The following is a 16,262-nucleotide window of genomic DNA, read 5'->3' as shown; positions in this document are numbered from 1 at the left end:
AAGGTATCCATTGCTAATGAGGGCTTTTCAGAAGTAAAAGTTGTTGGGAGGGGGGGGGGGCACTCTTGCCGGTATTGTGGCTTAATAGTGGGACCTGTGAACTTGAGATGCAGCCCAACATGTAGCCCCTCGCCTGCCCTATCCGTTGCTGTGTCGTTCCCATCACTTTCTTGAATTGCCCAGATTTTCACACATGAAAACCTTAGCGAGCATCGGCGAAATACAAAAATGCTCCGGTCGCCCATTGACTTCAATGGGGTTCGTTATTCGAAACGAACCCTCGAACATCGCGGGAAGTTCGTTTCGAATAACGAACACCCGAGCATTTTGGTGTTCGCTCATCTCTATTAATGAACAGTCACCTTGATAAGTTTCCCGAAAACCTTGGAGCTGTTAGTGATGAGCGCTGTTAGAGAGAACTCTTTCATCAAGATCTGAAGACGATGGTAGAGCATTATCAGGGGCGATATGATGGCAGACTACTGCTGGGGCATCAAATGAGATTGTTCTCAGCAAGTACACAAATGCAAAAGCTACAAACGCAAATTCCTATCTGAATAAAATCTAAATGAGTTTTGCACAAATTTTATGCTTAAAATAAGTGTTTTTAATTTGTTTTATTTCAAAATTGTAGAGAAATTCTGATGCAATCATATGTTTTAGTGTATTTACTGTATTATATAAATTATTATATTCTCAGCAGGATGATGCCCAAGAAGACATTCTACTTCATCATGCTAAACTAAATGCTGAAAATTTTACATTAAGATGAAAACCTAAAATCTTGAATTGCAAAAAAAAAAACTGTAGCTTACAGAGAAAAATTAAGAACAAGTGTTTTTATGGATGCACCAAAAATTTTGTTCCCCAGTGAATCATTCGGTTTTAATGCCAATCGTTCTCTTATACAGTGAATGTGAATGACTGATCGATTTCTTGTTTAAATGAGCCGGCGATGTATCTGCTGGATAAACAGGCTACACGAGTGAACTCTGACATCATTCACTCGTTTAAAAGTGAAATTGTCAGGTTTAATATATACACTATTACGCACTCTTCAGTGCAATGCATTTGTGCATGAACAAGGCACTTTTGCACCTGCATCAGAACGTTTTACTGTGCTTTTTGCGCTTGCAGGGCCTGTTTACATGGGCGCAGCACACACCCCTGCCATGATTTAAAAGGCTATTTAGGTCCAGATGTGTACTTTTATTCACTAAATTGCGCAACGTATTGTGCAATTGCGCATCTTCCATAAACTTCTATGGGGATGTTTGGTGCGCAAATGTGCACAAAAATAGAGCATGTCCTATCTTTTTCCTTGTGCGCAACATGCGGGCACAAAAAAGCACAATGCAAACAAACCTACTGAAGTCAATGGTTTCTATTCTCTGCATATTACACATGCAAATACGTCCCTCTGCAGGGGCTCTTAGAGAGAACAGTGGGTGCTGGATAGAGACCTGAATGGCTGCCTTCTACCTGGAGCTGAGAGAAGAGAGAAAGCAAGTCAGCATTGCATCCGCAAACCAGCGGGACACCTGGACGGTGTAAAGGATTACTGGAACCGTGGTTGAGGAATGTAGTGTGTAATCCCACACAATATATTGTTAGTGGGGCAAACACCAATCTGCTATTGTAGTGTCCCATAATAACATCCTGGTCCCCTCCATAAAATGTCATACATGTATTGTCTTATGTGGATGCACTGTGCAAAACTGTCATGTCAATTTTTTGTATGTTTGTTGCACAGCTGTGGCATAAAATCATTGCCTGTCAGCTCTGCTGCTGAATGTATCTATCCTACTGTGTCATGTGGTACAAGTGAGGTTATAAATGTGAGTGTCTGAGAGCAGAAAAGATGGTTGATGATCATCCATCTACCCATGCTGTTGGAGGACCTACAGTGGTGCAGGAAGCACCTTTAGCTTCCTTGCATTGAAAATGGAGAAGAATGAGAGGCTCCCCATGTTGGAGCTATGGATCTTCCCTCCTTCCTGATCCGCTGGAGAAACCACAGAGGCACAGGTAGACACCTCTGGTTTCCTTGTGTTTAATATGGAGGAGAATGAGAGACATCCCTACCGCATGTGAAACGATTGAATGACAGCTGAGAGCTGCCTCTGATTGGTCACAGCCAATCAGAGGCAGCCCATTCAACAGGCAGGGATTTTAAATCCCTGTCTGCTGAAAGCACTTCACAGCAGTTTAGGAGAAGGTGCGGCTGGATGCGCCTGAGCCTCGACAGCTGCAGAGAGGTGAGTATATATATATATTTTTTATTTTTAACACATTTTAGGGATGATTTTAAGGGAAGGGCTTATATTTAAAGCCTTTCCCCGAAGATCACTGCAGGGCTTGCCCGCAGCCTATTGCTTTCAATGAAGCCGCTGTAGCTCATTGAATTGAATTCAATGGAATAGCATTGCAGTCCTCTGGATTTCATGCTGTCACAGTGTTCATTGACAAGTGGACTCCCCGCAGAGGTGAATAAATCCTCTGCCACAGCTGTGGCAGAGGATCGAGATCTTCTCTGTATGTCAATGGGGCCGCCCCTGCTGCCGCTGGCCCCATTGGCCAAAGGTGAAACCCCTGGATATGACAGCATCTAGGGGTTTCACATCAAAGGAATGTCACAGCTGCAGCAGGGGATAGCGGGTAGCGTATTTTATGTGTGCAAAAACGCAGCCAAGTGCGTTTTTTCAGCATGCGCCCTCTAGTCACACAAATTTTTTTACACATGCTTTTTGCGCACAAAAATTCGCACATAAAAATGCCCGTCTGACTGAGCCCTTAATGGCTAACAAAAATACATGATATTATAGTGAGCTTTCAAGCCTACTCAGGGTTCTTTCTCAGGTATAATGGAATAGATCCGAAGAGGCATGAATATTTATATACACATACTTATGACAAACCTTCATATCTTTATCAGTGGACTATTTAAGTGTATTTTTATTTCTCTACCCATCTTGTTGTAATATCATTTTAAGTGCAAACTAATTACATCCATGTCTGTGCCTTGTTATAAGTATGTGTATATACATGCCTCTTCATATGTATTTCATTATGCCCAAGGAAGAATCCTGAGCGGTTCGAAAGCTCACTATACCATCATGTATTTTTGTTAGCCATTAGAGATGAGCGAGCACCAAAATGCTCGGGTGCTCGTTATTCGGGACGAACTTTTCGCGATGCTCGAGGGTTCGTTTCGAGTAACGAACCCCATTGAAGTCAATGGGCGACCCGAGCATTTTTGTATTTCGCCGATGCTCGCTAAGGTTTCCTTGTGTGAAAATCTGGGCAATTCAAGAAAGTGATGGGAACGACACAGCAACGGATAGGGCAGGCGAGGGGCTACATGTTGGGCTGCATCTCAAGTTCACAGGTCCCACTATTAAGCCACAATAGCAGCAAGAGTGGGCCCCCCCCCTCCCAAAAACTTTTACTTCTGAAAAGCCCTCATTAGCATGGCATACCTTAGCTAAGCACCACACTACCTCCAACAAAGCACAATCACTGCCTGCATGACACTCCACTGCCACTTCTCCTGGGTTACATGCTGCCCAACCACCCCCCCCCTCCCCCCCACAGCGCACACCAAAGTGTCCCTGCGCAGCCTTCAGCTGCCCTAATGCCTCACCACCCTCATGTCTATTTATAAGTGCGTCTGTCATGAGGAGGAACCGCAGGCACACACTGCAGAGGTTGGCACGGCTAGGCAGCGACCCTCTTTAAGAGTGGCGGGGCGATAGCCCACAATGCTGTACAGAAGCAATGAGAAATATAATCCTGTGCCACCGCCATCAGGAGCTGCACACGTGGGCATAGCAATGGGGAACCTATGTGTCACACACTATTCATTCTGTCAAGGTGTCTCTGCATGCCCCAGTCAGACCGGGCTTTTTAATTCATAGACACAGGCAGGTACAACTCCCTATTGTGAAGTCCCTGTCGACTGACAGCATGGGTGGCTTCCTGGAACCCACCGGCGGTACATAGAAATATCCCATTGCATTGCCCAACACAGCTGAGGTAGTAATGTCGTGCTTAATGCAGGTGGGCTTCGGCCCACACTGCATGCCCCAGTCAGACTGGGGTTCTTTACAAGTGGACACATGTAGGTTAAACTCCGTGTGCACCTACAGCATGGGTGGCTCCCTGGAACCCACCGGCGGTACATAAAAATATCCCATTGCAGTGCCCAACACAGCTGAGGTAGTAATGTCGTGCTTAATGCAGGTGGGCTTCGGCCCACACTGCATGCCCCAGTCAGACTGGGGTTCTTTACAAGTGGAAACAGATGCATTTATAATTCCCTGTGGACTCACAGCAGGGGTGGGTGCCACCGGCGGTACATAGAAATATCCCATTGCATTGCCCAACACAGCTGAGGTAGTAATGTCGTGCTTAATGCAGGTGGGCTTCGGCCCACACTGCATGCCCCAGTCAGACTGGGGTTCTTTACAAGTGGACACATGTAGCTTAAACTCCGTGTGCACCTAGAGCATGGATGGCTCCCTGGAACCCACCGGCGGTACATAAAAATATCCCATTGCAGTGCCCAACACAGCTGAGGTAGTAATGTCGTGCTTAATGCAGGTGGGCTTCGGCCCACACTGCATGCCCCAGTCAGACTGGGGTTCTTTCAAGTGGAAACCGATGCATTTATAATTCCCTGTGGACCCACAGCAGGGGTGGGTGCCAGGAAGCCACCGGCGGTACATAGAAATATCCCATTGCATTGCCCAACACAGCTGAGGTAGTAATGTCGTGCTTAATGCAGGTGGGCTTCGGCCCACACTGCATGCCCCAGTCAGACTGGGGTTCTTTACAAGTGGACACATGTAGGTTAAACTCCGTGTGCACCTACAGCATGGGTGGCTCCCTGGAACCCACCGGCGGTACATAAAAATATCCCATTGCAGTGCCCAACACAGCTGAGGTAGTAATGTCGTGCTTAATGCAGGTGGGCTTCGGCCCACACTGCATGCCCCAGTCAGACTGGGGTTCTTTTCAAGTGTACAGATGTAGTAAAAACTCCGTGTGCACCTACAGCATGGGTGGGTGCCAGGAAGCCACCGGCGGTACATAGAAATATCCCATTGCATTGCCCAACACAGCTGAGGTAGTAATGTCGTGCTTAATGCAGGTGGGCTAAAAATTTATTTGATTACACTGTAGGCGAGGGCCCACAAAAATTGCTGTATCAACAGTACTAATGTACCTGAAAAAAATTGGCCATGGCCAACCAAGAGGGCAGGTGAAACCCATTAATCGCTTTGGTTAATGTGGCTTAAGTGGTAACTAGGCCTGGAGGCAGCCCAGTTTAACGAAAAATTGGTTCAAGTTAAAGTTCCAACGCTTTTCAGAGCATTGAAACATCTAAATTGTTTAGAAAAATTATGAGTGAGCCTTGTGGCCCTAAGAAAAATTGCCCGTTCAGCGTGATAACGTGAGGTTTCAGGAGGAGGAGCAGGAGGAGGAATATTAGACACAGATTGATGAAGCAGAAATGTCCCCGTTTTGGATGGTGAGAGAGAACGTAGCTTCCATCCGCGGGTGCAGCCTACGTATTGCTTACGTATCGCTGCTGTCCGCTGCTGGAGAAGAGAAGTCTGGGGAAATCCAGGCTTTGTTCATCTTGATGAGTGTTAGCCTGTCGGCACTGTCAGTTGACAGGCGGGTACGCTTATCTGTGATGATTCCCCCAGCCGCACTAAACACCCTCTCCGACAAGACGCTAGCCGCAGGACAAGCAAGCACCTCCAGGGCATACAGCGCTAGTTCAGGCCACGTGTCCAGCTTCGACACCCAGTAGTTGTAGGGGGCAGAGGCGTCACCGAGGATGGTCGTGCGATCGGCTACGTACTCCCTCACCATCCTTTTACAGTGCTCCCGCCGACTCAGCCTTGACTGGGGAGCGGTGACACAGTCTTGCTGGGGAGCCATAAAGCTGGCCAGGCCCTTAAAGACTGTTGCACTGTCTGGGCTGTACATGCTGCTCGATCTACGCACCTCCCCTGCTACATGGCCCTCGGAACTGCGCCTTCTGCCACTAGCGCTGTCGGATGGGAATTTTACCATCAGCTTGTCCGCCAGGGTCCTGTGGTATAGCAACACTCTCGAACCCCTTTCCTCTTCGGGAATGAGACTGGGAAGGTTCTCCTTATAGCGTGGGTCGAGCAGTGTGTACACCCAGTAATCCGTAGTGGCCAGAATGCGTTGAATGCGAGGGTCACGAGAAAGGCGTCCTAACATGAAGTCAGCCATGTGTGCCAGGGTACCTGTACGCAACACATGGCTGTCCGCACTAGGAAGATCACTTTCAGGATCCTCCTCCTCCTCAGGCCATACACGCTGAAATGATGACAGGCAACCAGCATGGGTACCGTCAGCAGTGGGCCAAGCTGTCTCTTCCCCCTCCTCCTCATCCTCCTCATGCTCCTCCTCCTCCTCCTGTACGCGCTGAGAAATAGACAGGAGGGTGCTCTGACTATCCAGCGACATACTGTCTTCCCCCGGCTCTGTTTCCGAGCGCAAAGCGGCTGCCTTTATGGTTTGCAGGGAACTTCTCAAGATGCATAGCAGAGGAATGGTGACGCTAATGATTGCAGCATCGCCGCTCACCACCTGGGTAGACTGATCAAAGTTTCGAAGGACCTGGCAGATGTCTGCCAACCAGGCCCACTCTTCTGAAAAGAATTGAGGAGGCTGACTCCCACTGCGCCGCCCATGTTGGAGTTGGTATTCCACGATAGCTCTACGCTGCTCATAGAGCCTGGCCAACATGTGGAGCGTAGAGTTCCACCGTGTGGGCACGTCGCACAGCAGTCGGTGCACTGGCAGATTAAAGCGATGTTGCAGGGTGCGCAGGGTGGCAGCGTCCGTGTGGGACTTGCGGAAATGTGTGCAGAGCCGGCGCACCTTTACGAGCAGGTCTGACAAGCGTGGGTAGCTTTTCAGAAAGCGCTGAACCACCAAATTAAAGACGTGGGCCAGGCATGGCGCGTGCGTGAGGCTGCCGAGCTGCAGAGCCGCCACCAGGTTACGGCCGTTGTCACACACGACCATGCCCGGTTGGAGGCTCAGCGGTGCAAGCCAACGGTCCGTCTGCTCTGTCAGACCCTGCAGCAGTTCGTGGGCCGTGTGCCTCCTATCTCCTAAGCTGAGTAGTTTCAGCACGGCCTGCTGACGCTTGCCCACCGCTGTGCTGCCACGCCGCGCGACACCGACTGCTGGCGACGTCCTGCTGCTGCTGACACATCTAGATTGCGAGACAGAGGTTGAGGAGGAGGAGGAGGGTGCTTTAGTGGAAGAAGCATACACCACCGCAGATACCACCACCGAGCTGGGGCCCGCAATTCTGGGGGTGGGTAGGACGTGAGCGGTCCCAGGCTCTGACTCTGTCCCAGCCTCCACTAAATTCACCCAATGTGCCGTCAGGGAGATGTAGTGGCCCTGCCCGCCTGTGCTTGTCCACGTGTCCGTAGTTAAGTGGACCTTGCCACTAACCGCATTGGTGAGGGCGCGTACAATGTTGCGGGAGACGTGGTCGTGCAGGGCTGGGACGGCACATCGGGAAAAGTAGTGGCGACTGGGAACTGAGTAGCGCGGGGCCGCCGCCGCCATCATAGCTTTGAAGGACTCCGTTTCCACAACCCTATACGGCAGCATCTCAAGGCTGATAAATTTGGCTATGTGGACGGTTAACGATTGAGCGTGCGGGTGCGTGGCGGCGTACTTGCGCTTGCGCTCCAACACTTGCGCTAGCGACGGCTGGACTGTGCGGTGCGAGACATTGGTGGATGGGGCCGAGGACAGCGGAGGTGAGGCTGTGGGTGCAGGCCATGAGACGGTAGTGCCTGTGTCCTGAGAGGGAGGTTGGATCTCAGTGGCAGGTTGGGGCACAGGGGGAGAGGCAGCGGTGCAAACCGGAGGCGGTGAACGGCCTTCGTCCCACCTTGTGGGGTGCTTGGCCATCATATGTCTGCGCATGCTGGTGGTGGTGAGGCTGTTGGTGTTGGCTCCCCGGCTGAGCTTTGCGCGACAAAGGTTGCACACCACTGTTCGTCGGTCGTCAGGCGTCTCTGTGAAAAACTGCCAGACCTTAGAGCACCTCGGCCTCTGCAGGGTGGCATGGCGTGAGGGTGTGCTTTGGGAAACACTTGGTGGATTATTCGGTCTGGCCCTGCCTCTACCCCTGGCCACCGCACTGCCTCTTGCAACCTGCCCTGCTGATGCCCTTGCCTCCCCCTCTGAAGACCTGTCCTGAGTAGGCGTTGCACACCAGGTGGGGTCAGTCACCTCATCGTCCTGCTGCTCTTCCTCCGAATCCTCTGTGCGCTGCTCCCTTGGACTTACTGCCCTTACTACTACCTCACTGCAAGACAACTGTGTCTCATCGTCATCGTCCTCCTCACCCACAGAAAGTTCTTGAGACAGTTGGCGGAAGTCCCCAGCCTCTTCCCCCGGACCCCGGGAACTTTCGAATGGTTGGGCATCAGTGACGATAAACTTCTCTGGTGGGAGAGGAACCACTCCTGCCCAATCTAAGCAGGGGCCCGAGAACAGTTCCCGGGAGTGTTCCCGCTCCTGAGCAGGTGTCATTGTAGTGGAGTGAGGAGGCTGGGAGGAAGGAGGAGCAGCAGACAGAGGATTCGGATTTGCAGCACTGGACGGCGCACAACTGTGGGTGGATGATAGCTTGCTCGAAGCACTTTCTGCCATCCAGGACAGGACCTGCTCACACTGTTCATTTTCTAATAAAGGTCTCCCGCGTGGACCCATTAATTGGGCGATGAATGTGGGGACGCCAGAAACGTGCCTCTCTCCTAATCGCGCAGCAGTCGGCTGCGACACACCTGGATCAGGAGCTCGGCCTGTGCCCACACCCTCACTTGACCCTCCGCGTCCTCGGCCACGTCCACGTTCACGTCCTCTAGGCTTACCCCTACCCCTCAGCATGCTGTATTACCAGTGATTTGATTTCCCAGGCAGGAAATAAATTGGCGCAAGCCTGCAGGCCAAATATAATGTTTTCGCTTTTTTGCAAAGGGAAGACCCCACTGCGTGTATTCAATGAAAAACAAGAAGTTTAATATCTGTGGTGTGGCCCTCAAAAAGTGTCACACAACTATAGTGTAGCAGAGTTATTAAAGGGGTTGTCCCGCGGCAGCAAGTGGGTCTATACACTTCTGCATGGCCATAATAATGCACTTTGTAATGTACATTGTGCATTAATTATGAGCCATACAGAAGTTATAAAAAGTTTTATACTTACCTGCTCCGTTGCTGGCGTCCTCGTCTCCATGGTGCCGACTAATTTTCGCCCTCCGATGGCCAAATTAGCCGCGCTTGCGCAGTCCGGGTCTTCTCCTCTTCTCTATGGGGCTCCGTGTAGCTCCGCCCCGTCACGTGCCGATTCCAGCCAATCAGGAGGCTGGAATCGGCAATGGACCGCACAGAAGCCCTGCGGTCCATGAAGACAGAGGATCCCGGCGGCCATCTTCAGCAGGTGAGTATGAAGACGCCGGACCGCCGGGATTCAGGTAAGCGCTGTGCGGGTGGGTTTTTTAACCCCTGCATTGGGGTTGTCTCGCGCCGAACGGGGGGGGGGGTTTAAAAAAAAAAAAAACCCGTTTCGGCGCGGGACATCTCCTTTAACTCTAGCAGAGCAGGTATTTGGCAGTCAGGAAAGACAATGGCGCTAGGCTGCAGTAAAGCGTAGCTGGTTGCGTCTGATTTTTGTACGTTGTACACGCAGCACACACGTACACGCAGACCTTAGGACTGACACAGGCAGGCCAAATATAATTTCTTTTCCTTTTTAGCTTAGGGAAGCACCCACTGCGTATATTCAATGAACAAGAAGTTTAATATCTGTGGTGTGGCCCTCAAAAAGTGTCACACAACTATAGTGTAGCAGAGTTATTAACTCTAGCAGAGCAGGTATTTGCCAGTCAGGAAAGACAATGGCGCTAGGCTGCAGTAAAGCGTAGCTGGTTGCGTCTGATTTTTGTACGTAGTACACGCAGCACACACGTACACGCAGACCTTAGGACTGACACAGGCAGGCCAAATATAATTTCTTTTCCTTTTTAGCTTAGGGAAGCACCCACTGCGTATATTCAATGAACAAGAAGTTTAATATCTGTGGTGTGGCCCTCAAAAAGTGTCACACAACTATAGTGTAGCAGAGTTATTAACTCTAGCAGAGCAGGTATTTGCCAGTCAGGAAAGACAATGGCGCTAGGCTGCAGTAAAGCATAGCTGGTTGCGTCTGATTTTTGTACGTTGTACACGCAGCACACACGTACACGCAGACCTTAGGACTGACACAGGCAGGCCAAATATAATTTCTTTTCCTTTTTAGCTTAGGGAAGCACCCACTGCGTATATTCAATGAACAAGAAGTTTAATATCTGTGGTGTGGCCCTCAAAAAGTGTCACACAACTATAGTGTAGCAGAGTTATTAACTCTAGCAGAGCAGGTATTTGCCAGTCAGGATACACAATGGCGCTAGGCTGCAGTAAAGCGTAGCTGGTTGCGTCTGATTTTTGTACGTTGTACACGCAGCACACACGTACACGCAGACCTTAGGACTGACACAGGCTGGCCAAATATAATTTTTTTCCTTTTTAGCAAAGGGAAGACCCCACTGCGTGTATTCAATGAATAATAAATGTCTTCTGGCCCTGCCTACACAATTCTATCCCTGTAGTATTAATGCCGGGTGCAATGCTCTACACAGCCGGTTTTGAGAAGAAAAAAAAATATGCAACACTGCTAACAGCAGCCTGGACAGTACTGCACACGGATAGAAGTGGCCCTAGAAAGGACCGTTGGGGTTCTTGAAGCCTACACTAACTCCTAACACTCTCCCTGCCTAACCCCCACTTCTGTCCCTATTGCTGGGCGCAATGCTCTGCAGATCCAATTTTGGACAAAAAAAAATAAAAATTACTGTGCTAACACAGTACTGCACACTAGTAGATGTGGCCCTGAGAAGGGCCGTTGGGGTTCTTGAAGCCTACACTGACTCCTAACGCTCTCCCTACAGCAGCACCAGCAGCAGCACTTTCCCTCAGCTAAGTCACAAGGCATGTGTGGCGAGCCGCGGGAGGGGCCGATTTATATACTCGGGTGACATCTGATCGCCCCAGCCACTCACAGCAGGGGGGTGGTATAGGGCTTGAACGTCACAGGGGGAAGTTGTAATGCCTTCCCTGTCTTTCAATTGGCCAGAAAAGCGCGCAAACGTCTCAGAGAGGAAACTGAAAGTAACCGGAACACCGCGTGGTGCTCGTTACGAGTAACGAGCATCCCGAACACCCTAATATTCGCACGAATATCAAGCTCGGACGAGTACGTTCGCTCATCTCTATTAGCCATTAAAAGGTATCATAACTACAAGATGACTTTGTTTCTCTTACTGAGAACAATCACATTTTGCTCTACTGGCTAACACCGTACCAAACCTTTTTTTTTACCTTTTTAGATATCTCCTATTATTGAAAATGTGTCATACTAAATGTTTTCTGGTCATTAAAAAATGCACTATTAGGCAAAATGACCAAGAGCAACATATAATTCAGTCAGACTTGATTGCAGCCAGTCCTGCTATCCAAACCTCACTTAACATTGAATATTACCCTCAGAGGAAGTAGTCACCACAATTTTTCTATAAAACACTATCCTTACAATCCAAGTAAATTCCAGATGAGGTAAGAAAAAATTGTTGAAAGGGCTACAAAGACACAATACTCAGTAAAACCCAGTAAGAGACATTTATTTTCAAATGGAGAAGACATGAAACCTTCACAGCAGTCATTGACCTGCCGACATTACACCAAAAGTGCTGAGATATTTGACCAAGAATTGAAAAACCTTCTCAGAACACTCAAAGCTTTGGAGACCATTATGAGCTCTGCTAAAGCCACTGATCATGATGCCACTATAAGAAAGAAACTGGGGGATTTTTAAAACAGCATCAAGGCAGAAAGCACCTTTATCCAAAAGTGTAATATAATTTCATATTTCATGTTTTGCAGAGAAACAACTAGACGACCCCATAGCAAAAATCTGTGGACAGATAAGTTGAAACATACACTCTTCATACATCTTACTCTAGCAGAGATTAGATTAAAGGGGTTTTCCGGGCTATTTCTATTGATGACCTATCCTCAGGGTAGGTCATCAATAGTTGATCTGTTGCAGTCCACTACTCATGAGCCCCGCCAGTCAGCTGTTTGTGTGCCTGCTGTCTGAGCTATCTACTTCTACTTTGTAGACTATGTTTAGGCGCTGAAAGTGGGTACCCAAATAGCTGACCAGCCGGGATTGGGTGCAGTGTACCCATAACGATCAACTATTAATAGGAAGCAGAATAGAAAAAAGGGTGGAGCAAAGCCTGGATGATTGTGAGTGGCCCAGAGAGGAGGCAAGGGCTAAAGAAGTTTGGATTATGCAAGATATAATGGAGGTGCTGCCGACCTGATGCTGCTCCACCTAAGTGGGTGTGGGTGAACGGAGGGATACAACTAAAAACTGGTGGCTCGATGCAACCCCCCCAAAGACAGAACAATTAGAAAGATTAAGTGTTAACTTCTCCTTTATTTGGTTAAATAAACAGCCAATATAAGAAACTGCATTTTGGAGCAAAACCTCTTCATCAGTTTAGCTGGATAAAATACTAAAACAGTTGGAGACCTGAGGGGTGTGAGGTCCAAACTGCCAAGGAGGACACCGAGAGATCCAGTGATCAGGACTGAGGTAGGACATTAATGGAAATAACCCGAAAACCCCTTTAAAGGGGTTGTCCCGCGCCGAAATGGTTTTTTTTTTTTCAACCCCCTCCCCGTTCGGCGCGAGACAACCCCGATGCAGGAGTTAAAAAAGAACACCGCACAGCGCTTACCTGAATCCCCGCGCTCCGGTGACTTCTTACTTACCTGCTGAAGATGGCCGCCGGGATCTTCTCCCTCGGTGGACCGCAAGGCTTCTGTGCGGTCCATTGCCGATTCCAGCCTCCTGATTGGCTGGAATCGGCACGTGACGGGGCGGAGCTACACGGAGCCGCTCTCCGGCACGAGCGATCCCATTCATAAAAGAAGAAGACCCGGACTGCGCAAGCGCGTCTAATTTGGAGCTTAGATGCTGAAAATTAGACGGCTCCATGGAAACGAGGACGCTAGCAACGGAGCAGGTAAGTGAAAAATTTCTTATAACTTCTGTATGGCTCATAATTAATGCACAATGTACAATACAAAGTGCATTAATATGGCCATACAGAAGTGTATAGACCCACTTGCTTTTGCGGGACAACCCCTTTAAGGTTGGTGTATAAAATGCCAGTGTTAATAAATTCCCTCCAATGTTCATACATACTATGTTCCAAAAGTACTAAAACATTTTAGATTGGGAATTGGCTAGTTGTACAATCTCTGTAGTTTCAGTAGAACAAACATTCATTGAACATATAACATCTGAGAGACATGTAAGAATTATCACATCCATTCTGCCTCACCTTTTGAAATGTAAATTCTATTGATCATTCTCCTTCATAGAAATTTGCATGTTTTAATAATCAGGAATAAATTACATGAAGAGTCTGCATTACATCCCTAACCAGTCCAGAGACAAATTTAGCAATGGAGAATTAACCAATCTACCTTGAATGAGTGTTAAAGAAGCCAGGAGTACCCAACCAAGGTGCACAAAACTCTTCAAATTTGTGTAGTATTCCCCATTTCTGATAAATGGATAAGAGAGAAAAAATAAAAATAAAAAAGATCCAGCGCTCCCAAAAAAGCCCTTTTTGCTAAATTAATCCAAGGATTTTAGAATATCAAAAATATAGGTTCTTTATTAAAACACGTCCGACGCGTTTTGTCGCATAACCGAGAAAGTTGAGGTTATGCGACGAAATGCGTCGGACATGTTTTAATAAAGAACCTATATTTTTGATATTCTAAAAGCCTTGGATTAATTTAGCAAAAAGGGCTTTTTGGATCTTTTTTATTTTTTCTCTTTTATCCATTAATACATGGTCGCATCCCTTCCCAAGGGTGTGACAGATCCCTGCTGGCTCCCTTCCTTTCTTCCTTTTTTCCTGACTGGAGATAGGAGCCTGAGGAAACTTGGATCAAGTTTTCCAACAAATATATACAACACCTACCAGGACGTGGAAGGTGTTAGGTGGGGTGTTCTCTGGTGAGGCCCACCCACCCACACCGGGTAAGTCCCATTTTGTATTAACCCTATAGTTGTTGCATCATAGCGGTTGGAGCGCCGTCTCTCATCAGCCTTTTTCCATTTCTGATAAACATCATTTTCAAATTGCAGTGTTCTATTAACCCTTGATGTGTCCTCAGCTATCATAGATGGTATGGAGGTAGTAGGCATTTAACTTACTGGCCTGGTACAGTAATCTTAGGATGGCCAACTGGTGACTCTTTGTTGCAAACAATTTACAGACATGACTATGTATACAAATAACAGGATGCAAGTCTAAATCACATACTGGAATGAATGGACCCAAGTGAACATGTTGGACACTTTAATTGTGCATACTAAAATTACCCTGGAGCAGCAAAAATGATTCATAATGCTACATTAGTTCTACAAATGAATGGTTAAAGATTAGAGATGAGCGAGCACCAAAATGCTCGGGTGCTCGTTACTCGGGACGAACTTTTCGCGATGCTCGAGGGTTCGTTTCGAGTAACGAACCCCATTGAAGTCAATGGGCGACCCGAGCATTTTTGTATATCGCCGATGCTCGCTAAGGTTTTCGTTTGTGAAAATCTGGGCAATTCAAGAAAGTGATGGGAACGACACAGCAACGGATAGGGCAGGCGAGGGGCTACATGTTGGGCTGCATCTCAAGTTCCCAGGTCCCACTATTAAGCCACAATAGCGGCAAGAGTGGGCCGCCCCCCGCACTGTCAGCATAAAGATCGTTCTCCCCTGCCATAGCTGTAACAGCTGTGGCAGAGAAGAACGATGTTTGCCCATTGAATTCAATGGAGCCAACAATACAGCAGGTTCCACTGAAAGCAATGGGCTGCCGGTGATCGCGGGATGAATTGTCGGGAAGGGCTTAAATATATAAGCCCTTCCCTGCAATTCATCCAGAAATGTGTTACAATAAAAATATATACCGGCGTATAAGGCGACGGGGCGTATAAGACGACCCCCCAACTGTCACCTTATACGCCGGGAATACAGCGGAGCAAAGAATAAAAATCATTACTCACTTCACCTGTGCTTCTGCGGTGCTGCTGCAGGCTGTCGCTCCCTTCTGGTCCCCGGCAGAACATTGCTTTCTGGACGCAGTGGTTGAAATCCCCGCCTCCAGAAACACACGTGCCTTCAGCCAATCACAGCCATTCAATGACATCATTGTCATTGATTGTGATGGGCTGAAGGCACGTGTGTTTCTGGAGGCGGGGATTTAAAGCCCTTCGTAGAGAAAGCAATACTCTGCCGGGGACCAGGAGGGAGCAACAGCCTGCAGGAGCACCGCAGAAGCACCGGTGAAGTGAGTAATGATTTTTATTCTTTGCTCCGCTGTATTCCCGGCGTATAAGGTGACAGTTGGGGGGTCGTCTTACACGCCCCGTCGCCTTATACGCCGGTATATATTTTTATTGTAACACATTTCTGGATGAATTGCAGGGAAGGGCTTATATATTTAAGCCCTTCCAGACAATTCATCCCGCGATCGCCGGCAGCCCATTGCTTTCAGTGGAACCTGCTGTATTGCCGGCTCCATTGAATTAAATGGGCAAACATCGTTCTTCTCTGCCACAGCTGTTACAGCTGTGGCAGAGAAGAATGATTTGTCTTCTATATGTTATCAATGGGGTCGGTGCTGCTGCCGCCGGCCCCATTGAGCGCATATAGAGAAGAGAACAGGAATCGCAGATCGCACATAGTTGCGATCTGTGATTTCTATGGCCTAAGAAGGACCGTTGGGGTTCTTGAAGCCTAAAATAACTCCTAACGGTCTCCCTATAGCAGCAGCACTTTCCCTGATTTATGTCAGAAGGCATCTGTGGCGAGCCGCGGGAGGGCAGATTTTAAGGCAAGGCAGGGAACAAATACAATGGGATTAGGTAAGTTTACTTTTTTTAAGTGTTTTCTTTCAACGGGTTAGAATGTACAGGGATGCAGGGCACAGCTAAAAAAGGGGTTTTGCTGACAGAACCTCTTTAGTGAGCCACCGCTTTCATCACTGGTGTCGGGGGGAAAAAAC

Source organism: Eleutherodactylus coqui, chromosome 7 (genome assembly GCF_035609145.1).
Source record: "Eleutherodactylus coqui strain aEleCoq1 chromosome 7, aEleCoq1.hap1, whole genome shotgun sequence".
Lineage (NCBI taxonomy): Eukaryota > Metazoa > Chordata > Amphibia > Anura > Eleutherodactylidae > Eleutherodactylus > Eleutherodactylus coqui.
The sequence above is the reverse complement of the archived record's forward strand: the minus strand, read 5'-3'. Positions refer to the sequence as shown.